General features: G+C 28.4%; 2 non-coding genes across 2 annotated transcripts; both read right to left on the bottom strand.

Moving 5' to 3' along the window:
- Nucleotides 1–9,320: 9,320 nt before the first annotated feature.
- MIR169P (microRNA MIR169p) lies at nucleotides 9,321–9,418 on the bottom strand. Its single transcript, NR_126664.1, has one exon. It is a non-coding gene; the product is annotated as a microRNA MIR169p (primary transcript).
- A 5,047-nt stretch (nucleotides 9,419–14,465) lies between these two features.
- On the bottom strand, nucleotides 14,466–14,553 carry MIR169D (microRNA MIR169d). Its single transcript, NR_048750.1, has one exon. It is a non-coding gene; the product is annotated as a microRNA MIR169d (primary transcript).
- Between the last annotated feature and the right edge of the window lie 5,911 nt (nucleotides 14,554–20,464).

The following is a 20,464-nucleotide window of genomic DNA, read 5'->3' as shown; positions in this document are numbered from 1 at the left end:
AATATAGTTAAATGTGGATCTTTATGTGGAGTGATTATTATTAAGACATTATGTAAAATCAAAGTCAGAATACCCAATGATCTCTAAACTTCTAGATTTTCGATATGAAAACATGTAGTTTTTTGTTCTCTTCAATTAGCACATCATGCGCTTTACTCCTTTCTAGTGTTGCATGCCAAGATTACTCACATATCACCTTAGGACTCCCACTAAAAAAATTTTAGGACAATAAAAAATAAACTTAAGCGTACATGATAAATTACAATATAATTATTTTGCAACAATAAATCGTATGATGCTAGTAGGATGTCATCAACATATAATACAAAAATAATAAATTTACTCTCACTAAACTTTTAGTATATGCAATCATCAACCAGATTTACCTTAACACCATAAGAGGTAATCTTGATGAATTTTATAATACCATAAACGAGAGACTTGTTTAAAAACATAAATATATTTCTTTATTTTGCATACCATAAACTTTAGATCATCTTAAACAAGGTATTTTTGTTGCACCGTATAAATTGTTTCATCAATGTTTTCATTTAGAAACATAATCTTTACATCCATCTATGCAAAACAATTATCAAAATGATATACAATGTCATTATAGTCCTAAGAAAGTCTTTCTAAGAAATCAGAGAGAAAGTCTCTTTGTGATTAATATCTTCCTTCTTATAAAACTTTTAGTGACAAGACAAACTTTATATATCTCAATATTATCCATTAAATCCCTTTCGACTATAGATATTTATCTACAACTTATAGGTTTCACACTTTTAGGTAATTTGACGATATCCCAAATGTCATGTTCAACCATCAGTTTTATTACATCATTTATGGCATCAATCCACTTGAGAATTAAAGCACAACATGACTTGACTAAAGTCAATTAGACCTTCTCAATCAACCTAATGTTATATTCATGATCTTAAAGAAATATGACAATCATATCAAATTACATTTTTTTTCTTTCTCTAGAGGATCTTCTTAATGACACTTCTTGAGGCTATTGAGTTTGAACTTTAGGTAGTGCTTGAGAGGAAATCTCAGTGTTGTGTTGTCTTTTAATAATGTTAGGAGTAACATCATTATTTAATAATCATATTCGTTTCTTGAACAATGGTAAGTACAAAAATTTATCTATTGTCAATAACAAATTATTCTTCAAAGACAACACTCATTATGTTTCCTTCCCCTCCAAACTCAATTTCTTCAGGGAGTTTTGCATTTTCGTCTCAAACATGATCTTAAAGTGAGATTGTAAAACTTATACATGCAAGAACTTTAAATGTAACGAAAAAAAAATTATAACTAATTATCTTTAAGTCCAACTTACCTTCATGCAACCTATAAGGCATTGCTTCGACTGGACATACCCAAATATGGATATGTCTAATGTTGGGATTTCCTTGGCTCACACCTATAGGGGTTATTAGTGACTACTTTAATTGGTACCCTAAAAATATATAAATTTTATTCTTTAATGTCTTTCCCCAAAGCGACTTTGATAGAGAAGAATCAAACTTCTTACCATATATGTACAAGTCTAGTTTCATCATTCTACAACTTTGTTTGTGGTAGGTTTTCCTAACATTATATGTTGTAGAATAATTTCACAATTATTGAAGAAAACACATGGGGAACTCCAAATGTTGCACCTTATGTAATATCTACTATAATATTCCCCATGGTCATATTTGACAACCTTAATTTTCTTTTCTAGTTGAAGTTCAACTTCAACTTTGAAAGACTAAATGTCTAGAGGTCAAAACTTCTCATAATTTAAATAAAGAGAAATCATCTATGAACATAATAAAATACATTTGCTCATTCCATGAATTCATAAAGAATAGAACACTAATATATGTATGTATTAGTTCAAAGATATCCTTAGTTCTTTTAGCACTTAAATTCTATTTTGTTTTGTTTATTTTCCCTTTATATACTCAATGTAGACTATAACGTCCAACCAATATAAATGATCCAAAATTTCCTATAACACAAGCATACAATCTATTAAGAGGTATGACTTGAGCGCTTATGTTATAAAATGACAAAACTCTTATTTAATTTTAAGTTTTGTACCACCCAAAATTGTTTGTAATAGGAACACTCAATATCCATAAAAGAACTCATAACTTGCAACATTTGAATCACAGGAGAGATTAACTTTATTATTTCTAATTGAACAAGAATAATTGAATTTTTCCAAATTAGAAATAAAATTTGGTTTACTAAACAACTCAATATATGTCTCAACCAAATTTAAATGAAATTGAGTCTCTTAAAGCAACATAAAAGTTCTTATAGCTTCAACTGCAACTTTATATCATCGCTCACATAGATGAATATTTTATTATCACTTGGCGGATGATTCCATAGGTAACATTGTATAAACATGCTTATGTGAGTAGTAGAACCAAAACCTACCCACTAGCGTCCTTCGTTACAAAACTAAATTAACTTTAAAACAAACAAAAATTAGAAGTTTATCATTCTTCGTACACTAAATAGTGTAATTGGGACACTTTTTCATGCATCATCCTACAAAAGCAACATCCTCAACTCTCAAGCGACTCTTTTCAAACTCTAAATTTTATACATGTAACTATGGGATTCAAATAATATGATTAATTTAAACCGTAATAGTAGCAACAACAATAATTAAAGAAGATAACAATAAACATACAATACACAAATAATATTTATGGTAAATTTCAAGACCCAAACAAGATACCTAGTGCACCATTAATCCTCAATCTTTAGATTGAAAAAGACTAACTGTAAGTGAGACTCTCAATGCATTGATCAAACATTGGTGATAAGTCCTGTCAAACAAAGATTGTTTTTGGACACTTCATTGCTCACATGGAAAACTTATATGATAATTACTCCAGCCAAGTAATGATTGTCTTTGGAAATTTCATTATTCACATAGAAGATCACACTATTTATATTCACCACATGTTTACCATCGCAAGAATGTAATTATTCTGCCAAATTATGTCTTCCTTTGGACCGAGCATAATTTGCATGAATAATTTCATGCAACATTTATGTAAATTCAATCAAATCAACTTACGCAACGAAGGTTACTTTGGCAACATGTTGTTTCAATCAATTTAACAAAAAAAAATAATAAGACAATTTAATATAATAAATGGGAGGTATTAAAATTACAAAACTTTCACACATAATTAAGTTATATAAAAATATATATAATAGAACATGCAAATATTTTACAGAACAGACCCATCACAAAATACTTAGCACAACATTAATCTTAGTCTTTGGACAGAAAAATTAATTTGTAATTAATATTCTCAACGCAATGATCAAATATTGACAATAAATTATGTCAAATAATAACATTTCTTTGGACCGACTATTATTCACATGAAAACACCTTATAATTGCCACACATTTATCATCACACATACAATATTATTTGGTCAAATTGTGTCTTCCTGTGGGCCGAATACAATTCACATAAATAATTTCATACAAAAATCTATGTAATTTTAATCAAATCAATTTTCACATTAGATATTACTTTGGCAATATATCGTGTCAGTCAATTTAATCAAAAAAATTACTAAATGTGCAAATAAATGGGAATGATATGTTACTGCTAAATTAACTTCAGCAAGAGATTTACCTTTCTTTACATGCCATGCAACGTACCTTGAACACTCTTTCTTTGTGTGTTTAGACCTTCTGGTAGAAGTAACAGATACATTCTTCATCTTTCTTTTGTTTCTTTTGCTGAGAGCACCCTTAGTTTTCTTTCTTTTCTTATACTTAGATGTTAAGCTTAAATGAGCACTTTCAGACATGTTTGTCTGTCTTTCTGCAGCCTCTCTTCCTCTTACACACAATGAAATATAAGCTCATTAAGGGACAATTTATCCTGAGTGTTATAACTCATTTTGAATTGCCTAAAGTGTGTATGAAGTGAGATCAAAACTAAATACGCGAGCAGGTCTTCGCCAAGCTCTTGCTTAAGTGATTTCAGTTTTGATGTCAAGTTAGACATTTCCATTATGTACTCCCTTATATTATTTTTCCCTCTTTTTAACCAAAATAAATAAATAACAAAAACTACATGTGCAAAAAACTTCATCAAATATATATATCAGAAGCGATATGAACAGTAGCCATGAAGAGAAGTCGTTCACAAAATCAAATAACGATTCCAAAAAACAAAATACACTTGAATTCAAATCAAATATCTAATATGACAATATCTGAATTTACCGACAATTAATATGTGTTTTCAAAAAAAAAAATAGGATTCATATAACCAAAGCAATTCAAGTATAATTAGAATCAAATAACTTTAAATCCCAATAATCTAACAGTAATGGTGGCTCTGATACCAGTTATTGGAATTTTAGGAGATCCTTATAAAATATCAATAACCACCAGGAATACATTACGATAGATTATCAATAAAAGTTTTAGGAATACCTAAATTCATAATAATTGATCAAACAAATACAACGGAATCTGGAGAACGATCACAAACAATTGATTTAGTGACTTTCCTCAACCAAATCTATTACTCATGGGACTTTCATTTTCTCTTCAAATGAGAGAAAGGAGAAATTTTTTTGATTTGGTATCTTGGAGACCATAATCATGTCTTAGGTTTTAAATCTATTAGGGTTCTCATTATCTCCTAATAGGTCAAGTTGGTTTTTGTTCATTAAGCCTATATCAATTTTCCGTTAATAATCTAATAGATTAACCAAATTAGATCACTTATATTAATCACATAAAAAATCTAAATAACCAATATAAATGTTATAATATAATATATAGTGTACATTAATTAATTAGTTAGGATTTATAAATTCTTAACAAGGTCTACCACTATCATCTCATTCCTCTTCCTTCTTCCCTCCCCCCCCCCCCAAAAAAAAAAATCACTTAACCATCTAAAACTTTATTTCAAGCTACACCTATTCCTGGCCTAATGGGAAATTTTGATTCACTCGACTATGATATGATAATATTCATTATGGATTTTGTATAATACTCTTGAATTCTCACCGTAGTCAATCAATATGTCATTGTTAATTTTTATTTTATCTTTAACTCTCCAATTCAGTTGAGAAAAAGAATTCTTACTAATATGAAATTCAATTACAAAGTAAATAAAATTTAATTAAAAATTATTTTTATCAAAAGATTCAATTTAAATATTATCCAAATAATTTAATCTTTATTTCAACACATTAATTATTTATATTCATTTAATTATTTATCTTTGTTAATTGAGAATACATATCTACATTTCGAAGAATAATCAATGCTTGTTGAAAACAAAAAGTGGAAGAAAAGGTTGTCTTTATTTAACTCAAATACTTTTTTTCTCCCGAATGGCAGGATTGCACAGCCTTTTCTGACACCAAGAAAAACGGCAGGATCATTTAGTTTTACAAAGTTTTTCAAAATATTATTATACGAAAATTTTTAACTTGAAATAAAAAACTATAATTAAAAATAGTAAATATTATATTTTAACAGATAAGAATAAATTAAAATTAAGAGTTAAAATTGAAAAATAAATTCTTTTGAAGAAGATATATTATTTTAATTGAAATAACGTGTCAAAAATAAAATTAAAAAATAAATTAATAATAATTAAGATTATAATAACTTTAAAGTGCATTTCATCTAGAAAACGATGCTTTCAATTTGGAATAGTATATCAAGATTTAATTTATAAAATTTCATAAATTCAAAGTATTTGAAATAAAGAAATTAAAAACTATAAATAAAAAATAAAATCAGATACCGAATATAAAAAAATCAAGTAACTTAATATAAAAGAAAATAACTGCTAAAAGCAGTCTTATTTAAAAATAAAAAATAATAATTTATAATACTCCATAGAAGTCAACAAATAGAAGAAAACCTTTCTTCCGAAGCAGTGTCTCCAAAATGTAGAGAAAATTTCATTCAAAGAAAAGATGGGATGATGTTTACTTCTTCACAAGACATGCTTTACAAATAGAATCATTTATCAAAGAAGGGAACTGATTTAAAGATAACCTACATCCTAACGCCTCCACCTTTGAAGGGACAAATTCAGTTCAAATTTTTCTATTAAATAAAAAAAAGATATCCCTTAAGTTTGTTTGCTTAAAGTTTTTGCCAACACCATATATGACAAAATGGGCGAAACGACTATAATGAGGTTTTTTTTTTTCAAAATTATCAAATAGGAGTACAATTTAAATTAATACTTAGAAATGAATAAGTCATAAGGTACTTATGACTTGTGAGTATAAAATCATAAATTTTGTTGTAATTTTTATTTTATTTTTTATTGAAGTCGTAAATAAATAACTTTAATTTTTTTTATATAACTTTGAAGTTGTAAATTATTTACGACTTTAAAGTTGTAAACAATTTTTATTTTAATTATTAACAAATTTATGTTTGTTTTCTTTTTTAGTTTTATGTAATATTTTTATATTTTTGTATATTATTTTTCATTTAATATTTAATTTAAATAAAATATTAAAATGTACTATCACTTGTGTATACATAATGAAATACACAAACCAATCTTAGATAAATTTAAGAAATATTCATTATGTATAACTGAAGAATATAATTCGTAATGATTATTTATACAAGTAAGTCGATATTTTTATTTTCTTATTTTATGTTTGTGTTTAATTTGTATTTTTCATTTTATATTAATGTATTATGTTGTTTTTTTTAACAACTACTTTTATTATTAAATTATTTTCTGTTATTAATATTAAAATAATTTATAAAATAAAACTAATTAATACTACTGTACGAAATTAATAATTTAGTTAATGATAACTATAAAAATTAATTAAAAAATAAAATAAATTTATTTGATAATTAAAAAAATTAATATTATTTGTTAATATTATTAACAAAATATTTTAATATTTTTGTTAAACGAATATGTTTATAGTACATTTTAATATTTTTATTTCAATTTAAGTGTTTTGCATTATTTTTCTAATTTTAAAAAAATAATCCTTAACATTAGTAAAATTATATAAAATATATTAAATAAAATAATATAAAAAATATAGAAAATATTAAATGAAATAATATTAAAAATATAAAAAATATTAAATAAAACTAAAAAAGAAAACAAAAATAAATATGTTAATATTAAAATAAAAAAAAACTATTTACGAAAATCGTAAATAATTTATGACTTCTAAAAAAATTAAAATTACTTACGACTTGAAAGTCGTATTGAATAAATTCAAATCGTTACGATTTCAATTAGAAAAAGACTGAAGTTCTAATCGTTACTACGTGAGTCACGTAACTGTGGTTCATGATACAGCAGGCGGTGGAATAATAATAAAAAAAAAACTAAAAGGAAAACGGTGTAAAAAATCTGTCAATTTTAATAAAAAATTGACATGAATTTTTAATTGACGTGTTAACGTTTAATTGGGAGGACAAGAAAATGGGACAGAGGATTTCAATCCGCTGTGTATTGCTTCGTTTGGTGAAGCTGATTTACTGTGTGGATGGGTACAAAGAACAACAAATTACCATGTTTAGTATAGTTGATTTAGTATAAGAAAAATGTTAAAAAATAAAAACTCACTGTTTCAAACACAAATTTTCTAATTACATACCAGCTCTACAAATACAACTCACATAGATATTGTGGTGTGAGAAGGACATGTCACATGTCCACACTCATTGTCTAGAATCCGAGCTATCTATTACCTATATGACCGGAGATTTTCGGTAATTTGCCACAACGTTTACATTTTCAATACTACATTCAGCAAATTAGCAATGCCATATAAAAATAATTCCGCAATTAACTTCCATGACCACGAACTTGTGTGGATAATTCACCTTAACATTACCAAAAGCCAAATAAAGAATTGATATGAGAGCATTGCAAGCTTTGACCATAAAACTGATGCATGTTTTTTGTAGGAGGGGTATTTGTGTTTCTTCTGTTTATTTTTCTCTTCTTTTGGGACCAGCATAATTATGGGTAAGATATATAAGAGCTTTGTTAACTGCTCTTTTCCTAGTCTGGTAACTGTGTTTTATTCCCTCTTGTATTTACTTGGTACCTCTGGTACCTTATCAGTAATATATACTTTCTCTTTTGGCAGACAAAAAAAAAAAAGCTTTGACCAGAAAAAAATTTAATTGGAATCAGCACATCATATGAACAAGTACACCCATGCTGAATGACAGAAGAAATGATGATTGCTTTGGTCTTATAGAAATTAATGAAGTATTAAATATAATTTGTAGATATAATATTTTATTAATGATATAAATAGTTAGATTTCTTACTTTGTGTATAGGAACTAACCTAAAAGTGAGACCTGCTTTTGCTTTAAGACTTTCCTTACTAAAGTTGTCCTGACTATATAAAGTGCATGTTTGAAAATGCAAGAGCCCCAAAATTACGTTTGAAACAAAAGTATTGAAGGAGTTGCTTTTTGCAACTTACGGTTTGCGGCAAACAACTAGTTATCCAAACATATAGATTCTTTTGGAGTTCATTCTACATGTTCAATCACATGAACTTGATGAAACTATCATGAATGAATTCATTCTTTAATTTGCTTAAATTTAATTAAAGATGGAGAGAACCAAGTTAATTACCTTATTTTTCAGTATATAGAAGTCAAAAAAAGCTGCATTTTCTTCTAACTAGTTAGTGAACAGTCATTGCTTACTCCTTGTAAAATTTGGAACAATTCATCTGAAATTGAACTCTGACTCAATTGTTTGACATAGCCAAACAAGTACATCCTTCATGAGAAATTATTTGGTGGTCCAATCTATAATTAATCTCAACCAATCTCTATGTAACACTCAATCAAATGTTATTATTCTTTTATAGTAAATTAAATAACTTAAATACATGTCTGACCATGGAGATTAGTCAAAACTATAAATAAATACTAGTTCAGGATTACTTAATAATTTCTCGTCTTTCTCTTATTAATTAGAAGTTGATTAAAAGATTGTGCCCGTATGAAAGGAAGAGAAAATATATCTTCTATAAAAAAGATGGAAGAAAATGGAAAAGTATCATCATACCCAAATTAACCAAATAACCAACCTTGATAATGCCAAGTAAACCTTGCATTCCAAGCATTAGATGTAAAACTCTGTTGTCCCTCTCAAATTGTAGGAAAAATATGTAGTTCGTGCCACTTAATTTGCATAGGAAACATCAACATATAATGTACATTTTAACAAGTCACGATTGAAATCATGCAAGCTTGCTCTTTCCGGAGTCTCATATGAGAAGAAAGGGAGCACAAATGAGCCCAGATTCCTCGCCGACAACACCTTGAAAAGGGATTAAGCTTTTCCACATGTCGGCAAGTCATCCTTGGCTCAAATCGTACTCTCTCAACCTCTTCATGTGAGACATTTGAGCACACAACATTCAACTTCACTCATACACTCTTCTAAACTCACATTTCACATTCTGTGTTATCCTGCATCATGGTCAGTTGTCACTTATGTATTTATAAGCATAGAAGGTCAAAGGCTGAAATTCCTACCCATGAACATTTCCAGGTTGTTCCTTATCCAAAACTGTTTTTGATGTCTGGAATCACTATTCATCTTGCTACTTGTAGCTTTAATAATTAATTAGCAAGGAACAAGCTAAAGTTGACTTTGGCCCATTTTTCCCAAAAATGTTTGTTGATTGATTTATTAGTACTGTTTTTGTGGGAATAGAATAAAATAAGGGAGGGCAATCAATGGTTAATAGTGGTTAGAAGTAACCCATGTTTCTAATATGGCATTGTCTATGAGAATTTGTTCTCAATTCTAAAAAATTTTGTGGATATATAAACGAGTATCTGATAAGATTTTTACTTAATTGGGTCCCAAAGCAACATGGCAAAGAGACTAATTAACATTCCTAATTTGTTCCTACATATCTTGTTGTATGTGGTGTCATTCTTGGTCTACCATCAGTCTAAAGTTTCATACAGATTCTTAACTTTTCACTGTATTTTTACGCCTTAACACAAAATTTTACTTTTATTAATTGCTGTGTAAACAGTGATGTTGCTTCCTGGCCCAATAAGAAAATTTTGAATCAATAGGGTGATTAGATAAATATTTTGGATTTTCCATGTGTGTAGGAATACGGTTGGATCCCTCTTTGATGCTTCAGTGCTTCACCTTTTGTCAATCGGGTTGTCATTGTGTATGTATAATAATGGGCGTTTGCATCTCTAATAAGAGGAATCTCTTTTTCGAGAAAACGAAAAAGTTTTTTCTCCATTTAACTCAAAGTAACTATTTTTTTTTTTTTACAGAAATAGCCATATTTTCTATTGACAAGATTAGACACCATTTTTTGGATGATCGACAAACACATTATGCTTCGTTTAGTTTAAGCAAACATATGAGAACCTCCCTTTTAGCTACAGAATAAAACACAGAAACCTCAAATTATAAAACTAAATATATGGATCCGCTTAACACATGGGTAAATAAGTGAACTATATATTTAAACTCTACTTAACTAGAAAGTATGTTTTTATTAGTAGGGAGACCTTTAATATTTTTGTAATGTATGAACCCCGTGGCATGTATACGTTTACTATGTTTCGGATAGACTTTACCTTTATGTATATATTTTTTAAGAATACCTTTATGTATATGAATTAGAGTACTATATCTTTTACTTTTATTAATTTAAATTATTTTCCCTCTAAAAAATAAAAGAAAACACATGTTTTAGTTTTTAATGTATTGTTTATACTTAGTTTATACAATAATAGCGCAGAAAATAATATGTATTAACAATATATAAGTTTCTCATACTATCATTTAATTTAATTGTATACTATTATGTATATTATGTATGATAAATTTATTGACTTTATATAATAATAATTATTTTAAAAATCATATAAGAATAAATCTCAATAGTTGATAGCGTAAATTTTGTTTTACAGTGATCAGCAATGCATATTTATTAAATTCATATTAGTTTGTTTCCCATAAACCTTTCACATTGAAGAAATATTTAAAGTAATAATGAAACATTAAATTTATTCAACATGATCTAGCACGTAGTTTCATATCTTTTGACAAATTCTTGATTATGAATGTTGTATCTTTAACATAATAATTTTTTTTACTGATCTTTAACATAATAATAATTGAATAGAAAATAACTTCTTAATATAAGATTAAACTATATGTTCAAGAATTTAATTAAAATGCGCTAATCGTCTAAAGATTTTTTATATTTGTCATCTAATAATAAATTGACATGTATGCACGAGCTTGTTGAATTTTATAAGTAATTAAAAAGTCATGTCTAAAATTATTTTTAATTGATTGACAATGTAAAAATTGATAGTTCATCAAAACTAAAATTTATTCTCATTGTTTTACGTAATATAATCCTATTTAGATGAACTACTACAATAATTACCTATTATCAATAGGAGAAAATTAAACATGTCATTTATGGTACATGTATTAAGCATTTGTGGACTAAACACACTTATTATCCTCCTTTTTATTAATCATAATAATTAGGTTATTTGACTTTTAGATGAGACCCCAAATAATTCCTAAAGGGTTTGATCCTTTGAATCAACTATGAGATTAATCATTGGTTGAATACATACTCACACTTTAAAGTTTTCTGCTCTTCTTTGATATCACTACATAACTTTGAGATAAATAAAGATAATATATTTGAATAATATGATTTAAAGTAGAGAAAATAAGAATACACCGATAATATAAAACAATTTTACATTATCATTAAGTTAAATCATTATATATGATAAATTTATTAATTTTTATAATAATTATTTAAAAGTGATATTAACAATGATTTCTGGTTGTTGTCAATGTAAGAAGTTTTTACAATAAAAGGACATAATACTCTTTGAAATATAAAGGATTGTGTGGATGTGATAAAGGTTAGGGAAAAGACAATAAATGGATTCATTTTTTAAAGGATTATGAGATAATGCTAAAATTTTATTGCATATTTTCAAGACCCATTATTTTGATAAATTAAACAAAAACTAATGAAAAACATAATTTTAGGAGAAATTATTTTTTTGGATGGCAAAGAATTCAATAACGAAACTCTTGTTGAGTAGATTAAATGTGGCTCAAAGGAGTTGAAAAGTCATGAGAATTGTTTACATGGAATAAAAACAAACATTGTAGATGAGCCAACTTCATAGTAGACGTTGGCTAGCGTGGGGAACCTGGTCATGTCGCCCACAGTGCGAAAGAAATTTCAAACGTAGAAAAGAGGTTTTTTTGTGATAAGTGTAGGATGTCACACTAGATTATCTTTTACAAAGAAAAAAGAAGAGAAACTCTCTCTTCGTTCTTCTTTCCTGCGCTGCTTCTATCTCCCTTCCTCTTTTCTCTCTTTCTTCTGTTTTCTCTCCTTTTCCTTATTCCCTACCCCACAACCGTAGCGACAACATAATGCATCGCCACTCATCACAGATCTAAACATAGAAATGAGGCCAAATTACAAATATTATAAATTTACAAACAACATCCAAAATGCAAAACGAAAAACAACATTTTCAATCAAAACTTGATTAAACTCAGATCTATTATAACGTGCATTTACTTCATTAGAATAAAGTACAACGCTCAAATTTAAGAAACCTATACAAAAATAAAAGAAAGAATACAAAGCAAATCTTCTGGAGACAAATCTGAAACAAAAAATTTCAAATCTGCTGTCGGTGTCGAAGTCGCACCAAAAAAACAGCGAAGAGGAAGAAGAAGAACAAACTTCTCCGTTATCATCCCAGGGGAGCGTTTCCCTAGCCTCAGTGAGAGTAACAACAACTCAATTGCTAAATGAATCGTATCAATACCATAATTAAATTTTGTAATTCTTGACAATTCAGGATTGATTAAGTATTCTCGACACAACCAATTGAACTTTGTAAGTTTATTTTCTGACATATTATTGTTGAATCGTATCGATACCATAATTAAATTTTTCATAGTTTTATTCAATGAACAAGTAGAATTAGTTTTCTTTAGCTAATAGTAATGTGGTGATTTTATTTAATTGGTGTAAAATTATAAAAAAAACTTAATAAAGAAATAATAATAATTAAAAAAAATCGCCATATACAATCATCGTCGTCTATGTAATACAATAGTCAAAGTAAATAAGAAAAAAAAAATAAAAAAAGATAGAACAAAAACATCTTTACTTAAGTCTCATCATCATCTAGCAGTCTTCTGCTTAATAACCCTCGTCCTCTCCTCAGTAGTCAAAGTCTTTTCCTCAACAATGAACTATCTACTCAACTGTAGTATCCATCTCTTCATATGCACCACGTTCTGCTTCAGCTTGATGAATGACATCGAGACTCTTGAGTTTGTAATGGTGCACTACAACGAGAGTTAACAAACAAATTTGTGGAGTGAGTAAACTTGGCCTCAATTGTTGCCATTAACCCTCTTGCCAAATGCTAAGTTTAGACGATCCAACAACTTCCTTCACCACACTAGCTGAGGCCTCACCAATTTGCATTTGCATTTAACTCTAAGATATTACTGAAAGCATACTTTTCAATATAAAAAACATGAGCAAAGAACGTAAGAAATTTATTTTGTTTGACTACCAAGTCCAAGTCCAAGTCCAAGTCCTATTTCTTTTTAATGATTCATATAACTTACATATGTCCTCTGGGAATGGCCATTAACCCAATCATCAGACCCTTATAGTGGGTGGCCTAGAAGAGTTCATCAGGATCCATAGATCACCAAGTCCCGTGATTTAATTTAAAAATACGAGAAATTAAAAAGATATTGAACAAGATAAAAGATGTGTATGTGGGTGAATACATGCATAAGTTCAATGCTACGTACCCCAAGAAAAGACTTGTGCCTTACTTATAGTAAGGATTACTCCGCCTCTAGTTGAAGCCTGATTAGCCTTGTTTTAGGTTGAGGTCTTCGATCTAGAAAGCCTCAACAATAAGACCAACCCGTGTTTCGTCCCTCAACCAAATAAGATTAATTAAAAAGTCATGTTAAAAACTCACATAACTTGCTGTCTTTTAATCTTGACCATTCAAAATAAAATCTAATGATCAAACTATAGTCCTCACTCTCAAAAAAAAAAAAAAAAAAAGACTCTCGATCACTAGATATATATAAAAGGATTTGCCATTTTGTTCAGCTGCCAGCAAAATTATTTTGTTTTTTCCCTCATTACCTTTCAGTACCTGCAACAAGCAAAAGTACTTTAAGATAAGCTACATCTATCCAAAGATTTGTTGATGTGGTCCACTTAGGTACATAACATATTGTTTCTATTCTTTAAATGTGTTTGAGTGGGTTATTGATCAGGCATGCAAGCATGGTAATATAAAACAGGTGTCAAGCGATAGCATATGTCCAAAGATTTTGCATGTGAGTAAGAATAGTAAATAAGAACCAAGAAGGACTTAAACCGGGTGCTATTATACAACCGGCAAGTCATCCTTGGCTCACATCCACTAATCTACTCTTCATGCAAATTACCTTTTGAACAATCAAATTGCATTGAATACCACTAATCATATCAACCTCTTTCATTTTCTCTCTTTTTTACCTCTGATTTTTTGCTTCCGCTATACATAATTAACTAGTTCACATATTTATAGACTACGTAGAGTATGCATTGATATCATAGTTAGCGAGGGATTGTAACGATTTTGGCTTGTGGGTATAGAACATATTAGACAGATCTGTGTCCTGTGCTAAAAGAGATAATTATATGAATGATATATGTCAAGAGTGAACACTCATCGAGAATTTGTTCAAAGTGTTATATACAAAGCGCGTTTGAAGCGTGTTATCCTAGCTAGGTTATTATCCCCTTTTATTTTTACCTTATCCTTTTAACGTAGTCTCTTATTATCCTTTCGTTTGTGATGTTTATGGTCACTGTTTTAAAACATGTGCTTTGACTCGATGAATAGTTGAATCTCGATTCTAGATTGTACCTTATAATTTACAACAGGTTAAAAATAGATTTATGCACTGGTAAAAAGTAAAAACTAATTAGAAAATTGAACTGGCTTTTAAAATCAACCTGTTCTCATGATGATAATGTAACCAGTATTTAACACGAGATATATATAAGGTTGATTTAATGATTAGAAAAAAAAAATGAAAGGAGAAGAAATCAAGGTGGGACAGATTTGGGATTCAAATCATCCTAATGGACATTTCTAAAAAAAACTGATAAAAAAAATAAAAAAAATATAACCATTTAACACTTCTTTTCCTTGTCCCATATGATAAGACACAGAAAAAGTATACTAGGAAAAAGTATACTAGGACTCTATATTTTCTGTGATTCAATATTATTGTAGCAGTAATAAACTAATAATAATTTATAATGACTATATTATCAGATATAAAAATCTACAGATTTTAATCAATTAAGTTGTTAATTAATCAAAATAGTTATTAGATTTTATATCCAATAACTAATAATCTTATCATATACCACCATGTCTCCAACTTAATTTGCTGAATACATACCACAGATACTATTTATTTTCATCCTTTACACACGGGTCCATTTATTTATGATAATGTTAAAAGAATTAATTACATAGTAGATTAATTTCAATTGGGTTGACCATAATCAAGGTATATTAATTTTTTATGTACAGAAGGAATATTTTAGCACTGTCATCGTCAAGAGATTATTTCCGTAACCAGGGGATGCTATAATGAGAACTTATTCCATAAAGCATCCAATCAATAACAATAAAGTTGAAAACACAGATCTGAAAATGTCCCTTGACGATCTGAAATATGCCAGTTATGCACTCAATTTATTGTTTACAGCTTATAAATGTATTTTTTGTTAATTAAAAAGATATGATTGAACATAGTAATAAATCTTAATCAGTGGGGGCTCGAATGCTAATTGACTATTGATTAAGATATAAATTTTCTCAGAGAAAAATATTCATTTTATGTGCATTAACGATCCCGACAAAAATTAATTATTACTCCAGGTAAGGATTAAATACTTCATATTAATATTATAATAATAAAAAATAACGATAAGCCAAATACAATTTTATAAGGTGACAAAATTTGAATGGAGACATATTTGTTGATAGTTGATACCCCATTGGTAAATAAGTGGCTTAATTCTTATTTCAATAACAAAGAAAGATTATGTGATTTTTAAATCAACGAAAGTAATAAATGAGATACAACGAGATAAATTAATTATGATGTTGTTTAGTGCATTTGGCTACAGGAAGAAAAAGAAGATTTTTAATGTAGAACTACGGGAGGGAAAGGGAAAGGAACGAGATATCTTTTGTTTAGTTTAGATGTCTTTTGTTTAGTTTAGTTAGGGGAAGAGATGAAATGAGAGGAAAATTTCATCTGATTTAAGGGAAAAGAAAGAAAAATAGTATTGGAGGTCGGAGCTAGATGCAAGGGAAGGAAAAAGTATTAATAATTTGTTTTTTTTAAAAAAAATTGGGAATAAAAAATAGTGTCAAAGAATTTACAATAATTAATCCAGTGATGGTAAAATATACTCAGATCCTATGGGTACATGTAAAAATGTCCACAAACAAATTAAGTAATTACTAGTAATATTAAAGTTGGGTACTGGTATATATCTACAAATTTATTACAAGTACTGTAATAGTTAACCCATCTCATCCCACACACACACACGTCCTCACCTGTCCACACGCGCACACACAACCACAAAATTATATTTCTTTTATGATTAATACTTTAAGTCACTAATGGCTAACAGTATGAGTGGAAAACATTAAATTTTTAATTAGAATTTTTGTTAAGTGATTAGAATATTAACTTTAACAATTATTATATTGAATGATTATTTTTATAATTTTATTTATTTATGTCTTAAGTTAGAACGAACTAATGTTATATTTGTTTATTTTTAATATTATGTGTCTATGTTTTTAATGTTATGTTTGAATTATTTAAGAATGAATTTTTAAACTTATATATAAATAAAATGCAAATCACGAATGTATGTATGAGTATATAGATATCCAGTAGGTATATGAGTGGCGAATAAAATTAATTACTACCCGTGTGGGTAAGGAAGGTACGAGTATTATTTTTATACGTGAGTATAAAAATAGGTACTATAAGATCCTACTCGTTATTGCCAACCCTACATCCTACTAGTTATTTGATTTGATTTGCAAGGAAAAATAAAGGAACATAGCAATAAAAAGGATTAGAGATCAAATAAAATCTCAAGCCAAGTTAGTCTACCCAGCACAAAAATTATAAATACTACGAGACTTTAATATGTATTAGTGACAAAATAGTTTTACTAATGTTAACGGTGACAAATTGATGAATCAGATCAATCCTAATTCATATCCTAATGAATTGGATCAAAATAATTCATTAATCCATTAAAAATTATTTAATGAATTGGATCCAATCCGATTCATTTGATAAAAAACCTATTCAATTTATCCATTAATACTTTTTTCATAAATGGATATCCATTCAATCCATATAAGAAAAATATATAATTTCAAACTTAATTTTTTTAGATTAAAAAATATATATTTAAAAAAATTCACAATAATTTCTAAAATAATAATAGCCCCAACATATGCTGATCGAGGTTCTTTTTTACTAACCTCGATAATGGCTAATTTTTGGTAGACATTGGTTATTATTTGGTCGACTTCGGCTGATGATGTTTTTTAGTTGATATTGACCAAGTTTTTTCGGTCGATGTCGGCCAAAAGTCAAGTAGGTTTTTTTTTGTTAATGTCAGTCAATGATTGTTTTTGGTGGGATCTTTTTGATGCACACCAACTAGGTTTTTACTGGCTATGTCGGTCGATGATGTTTTGTTGCCAAATTCAACCAAGACTTTTTTTTGGCTGATGACGATTAGTTTTTATGCTGACATTGGTCGTGAGTTTTTTGTTGTTGGTGTCAACTAGGACTTTTTTGGTCAACACCGCCTAAGGTTGTTTTTCAACTAACATCGGCTAAGGTTTTTCTTGGTAAACGTTAGTTGAGGCTATTTTTTCATCGACGTCTGTTAGGGTTTTTGGTCAATGCTAGCAAGGATGTTTTGGTTAGTGCCAGCTAGGATTTTTTTTACCAATGTTATTTTTTACTGATGTTGACTAGGGTTTTTCGATTGATAGTTAGTTGGAGCAAATTTTTGGGCAATGTTGGGTCGAGTTTCTTTGGACGATGTTGGTCGATGATGTTTTTTGGCCGACATCAACCGAAAAATAACCTCAATCGACGTTGATAGAAAAAAAACCTAGCTGATGACAACAACAAAAAGCCATGGTCAATATTGAACAAAAATCCTAGCCAACGTCGACTAAAAATAGACTAAGCTAATGTCGACCAAACCAATCCTAGCAAACATTGACCAAAAAAGATAGCCTAGGCATACATCAACCAAAAAGTCCTAGTTGATATTGACCAAAAAATAGTCTAAACTAATGTAGGCCTAAAAACATCAATAATCGATGTGGGCGAAAAAACAGCCCTGACCAAATTCGGTTGAAAAAATCCTAACCAACATTGTCTAAAAAATAGCATAAGCCGATATAAGTTAAAAAAACATCATCAACCATCTAGCCCAAAAAAACTCTGGACGACATTGTCCAAAAAATAGCTCTAATCAAAGTCGGCTGAAAAAACCCTAGTGCATCATCCAAAAATTAACATCAGTAAATGTTGGCTAAAAAACTTCATCACCAGATGTTGATGGAAGAAATTTTGGATGGCATAAGCTAAAAAATAGATCCGACCAAAGTCAACTATAAAAAACCCTAACCTGCATCATTCAAAAAGTAGCATCGATTGACATAGGTTGAAAAACATCACACTCAACATCAATCGAAAAAACTCTAATCAACATCGAAAAAAAAATTATTGACCAACGTCGGCTAAAAAACTCAAACTAGTATCTACTAAAAGAATAATCTTGAAGGATAATGACCAAAAAAAATCATGGTCGATGTTGGTCGAAAATTATCCACAAATTCTTTTATTATTAAGTTTGATCAATTTTAATTTATTAAGTATTGATTAGAAAATCCATTGGGTTTTAAAAAATGACGGATGAATCATTAACCATCCATAAAATTAAAGGGATGGATTTGGATCTATCTGGTTAATTTTATTTTATTTTTGTAATGGAAGGATTTATTGTAGATGAATTAGATGGATGGTGGATAAATAAATTCATTTCTCATCCCTAACTAATGCCCATTTTCATCATTAATATTACTATCATTAAAATTTCAGTGACAAATTTTTAAAAATACATGAAAATTAATTTGTCACTATTATTTTCTTTTTTTTAGTCAAGAATGTAGATGTTTGGTGGGTTACAAAAGAATAAACAATAAGTTCAAATTTGGTACAATATTAGTGTAGAAAATGTTACGCTGTGAATCAATTAAAAATAATTTTAAATATTATAAAATTTTAAAATAATTATTTAAAAAATAAAAAAAATCTTATACGTGACAGTTCATAATTAGGCTAGATTGTAAAAAAGTTTTATAATACAAACATATTCTAATTAAATTTAAAATAAAAAATAAATTCATATAGATCGTGAATTCTGATAAGTTTTATGAGAACTACAGTTTCTTATTGCTCCTAGGTAATTAGGACGTATTGTGATTGACAGATATTTGTCGCTATTAAACATCCATTAAAACTTTGTTCTGTCAAACTTTATAATTGTCCATCGTTAAATATCGATTTTTGATGAGTAAAAATAAAGACAAGAAATAAAAAAATTTATAACAATTCATTCATGTATCATCTTCAATTAATTAAACAAATCCTTTTAATGTTAATATTTATTAAAATTGTCTCGACAATTTTAGAAAGAGAAAACTGGATGAATTTATCCACTAGCAATATTATCATTCTTCCAACGAATGTCTCTTTCATTTTCTTATGCATTTTGTTCTCTGAAGAGATATCGTAATCAAGTGATTCACTCTTTAAGGTGCAAGAAAATGACAACTGAGATTTCGATTGGGTTGACTATGATCAAGTTCGTACCTATGTACAGCATGCAGGAATAATCTAATAGTGTCATCATAAAAAGATATACGTGCCTTATGTCGGACAGTGCTAATAATGGAAACTTATTCCATAGGATATCAGTATTTGTGGTGGACAAAATTTCTAAAGCAAAAATTCAAGCAAATTTCTTTAATTGTAGATCTGCATATATCTCTGCACGAATTCGAATGTTTTTAACAACGCTTATTTCTCTGATTAAAAAACGGGAATAGGATCTATATACTGCATGGAGTTTTTTTTATTTAATTTTTTTTCAGTACATTACACATTATTTAACAATCCTCCTCCCTTCCCCTCTCCCTTCCCACAAACTGGGCCT

The sequence above is a fragment of the Glycine max genome, chromosome 15 (assembly GCF_000004515.6).
Source record: "Glycine max cultivar Williams 82 chromosome 15, Glycine_max_v4.0, whole genome shotgun sequence".
Classification (NCBI taxonomy): domain Eukaryota; kingdom Viridiplantae; phylum Streptophyta; class Magnoliopsida; order Fabales; family Fabaceae; genus Glycine; species Glycine max.
The sequence above is the reverse complement of the archived record's forward strand: the minus strand, read 5'-3'. Positions and strand labels throughout refer to the sequence as shown.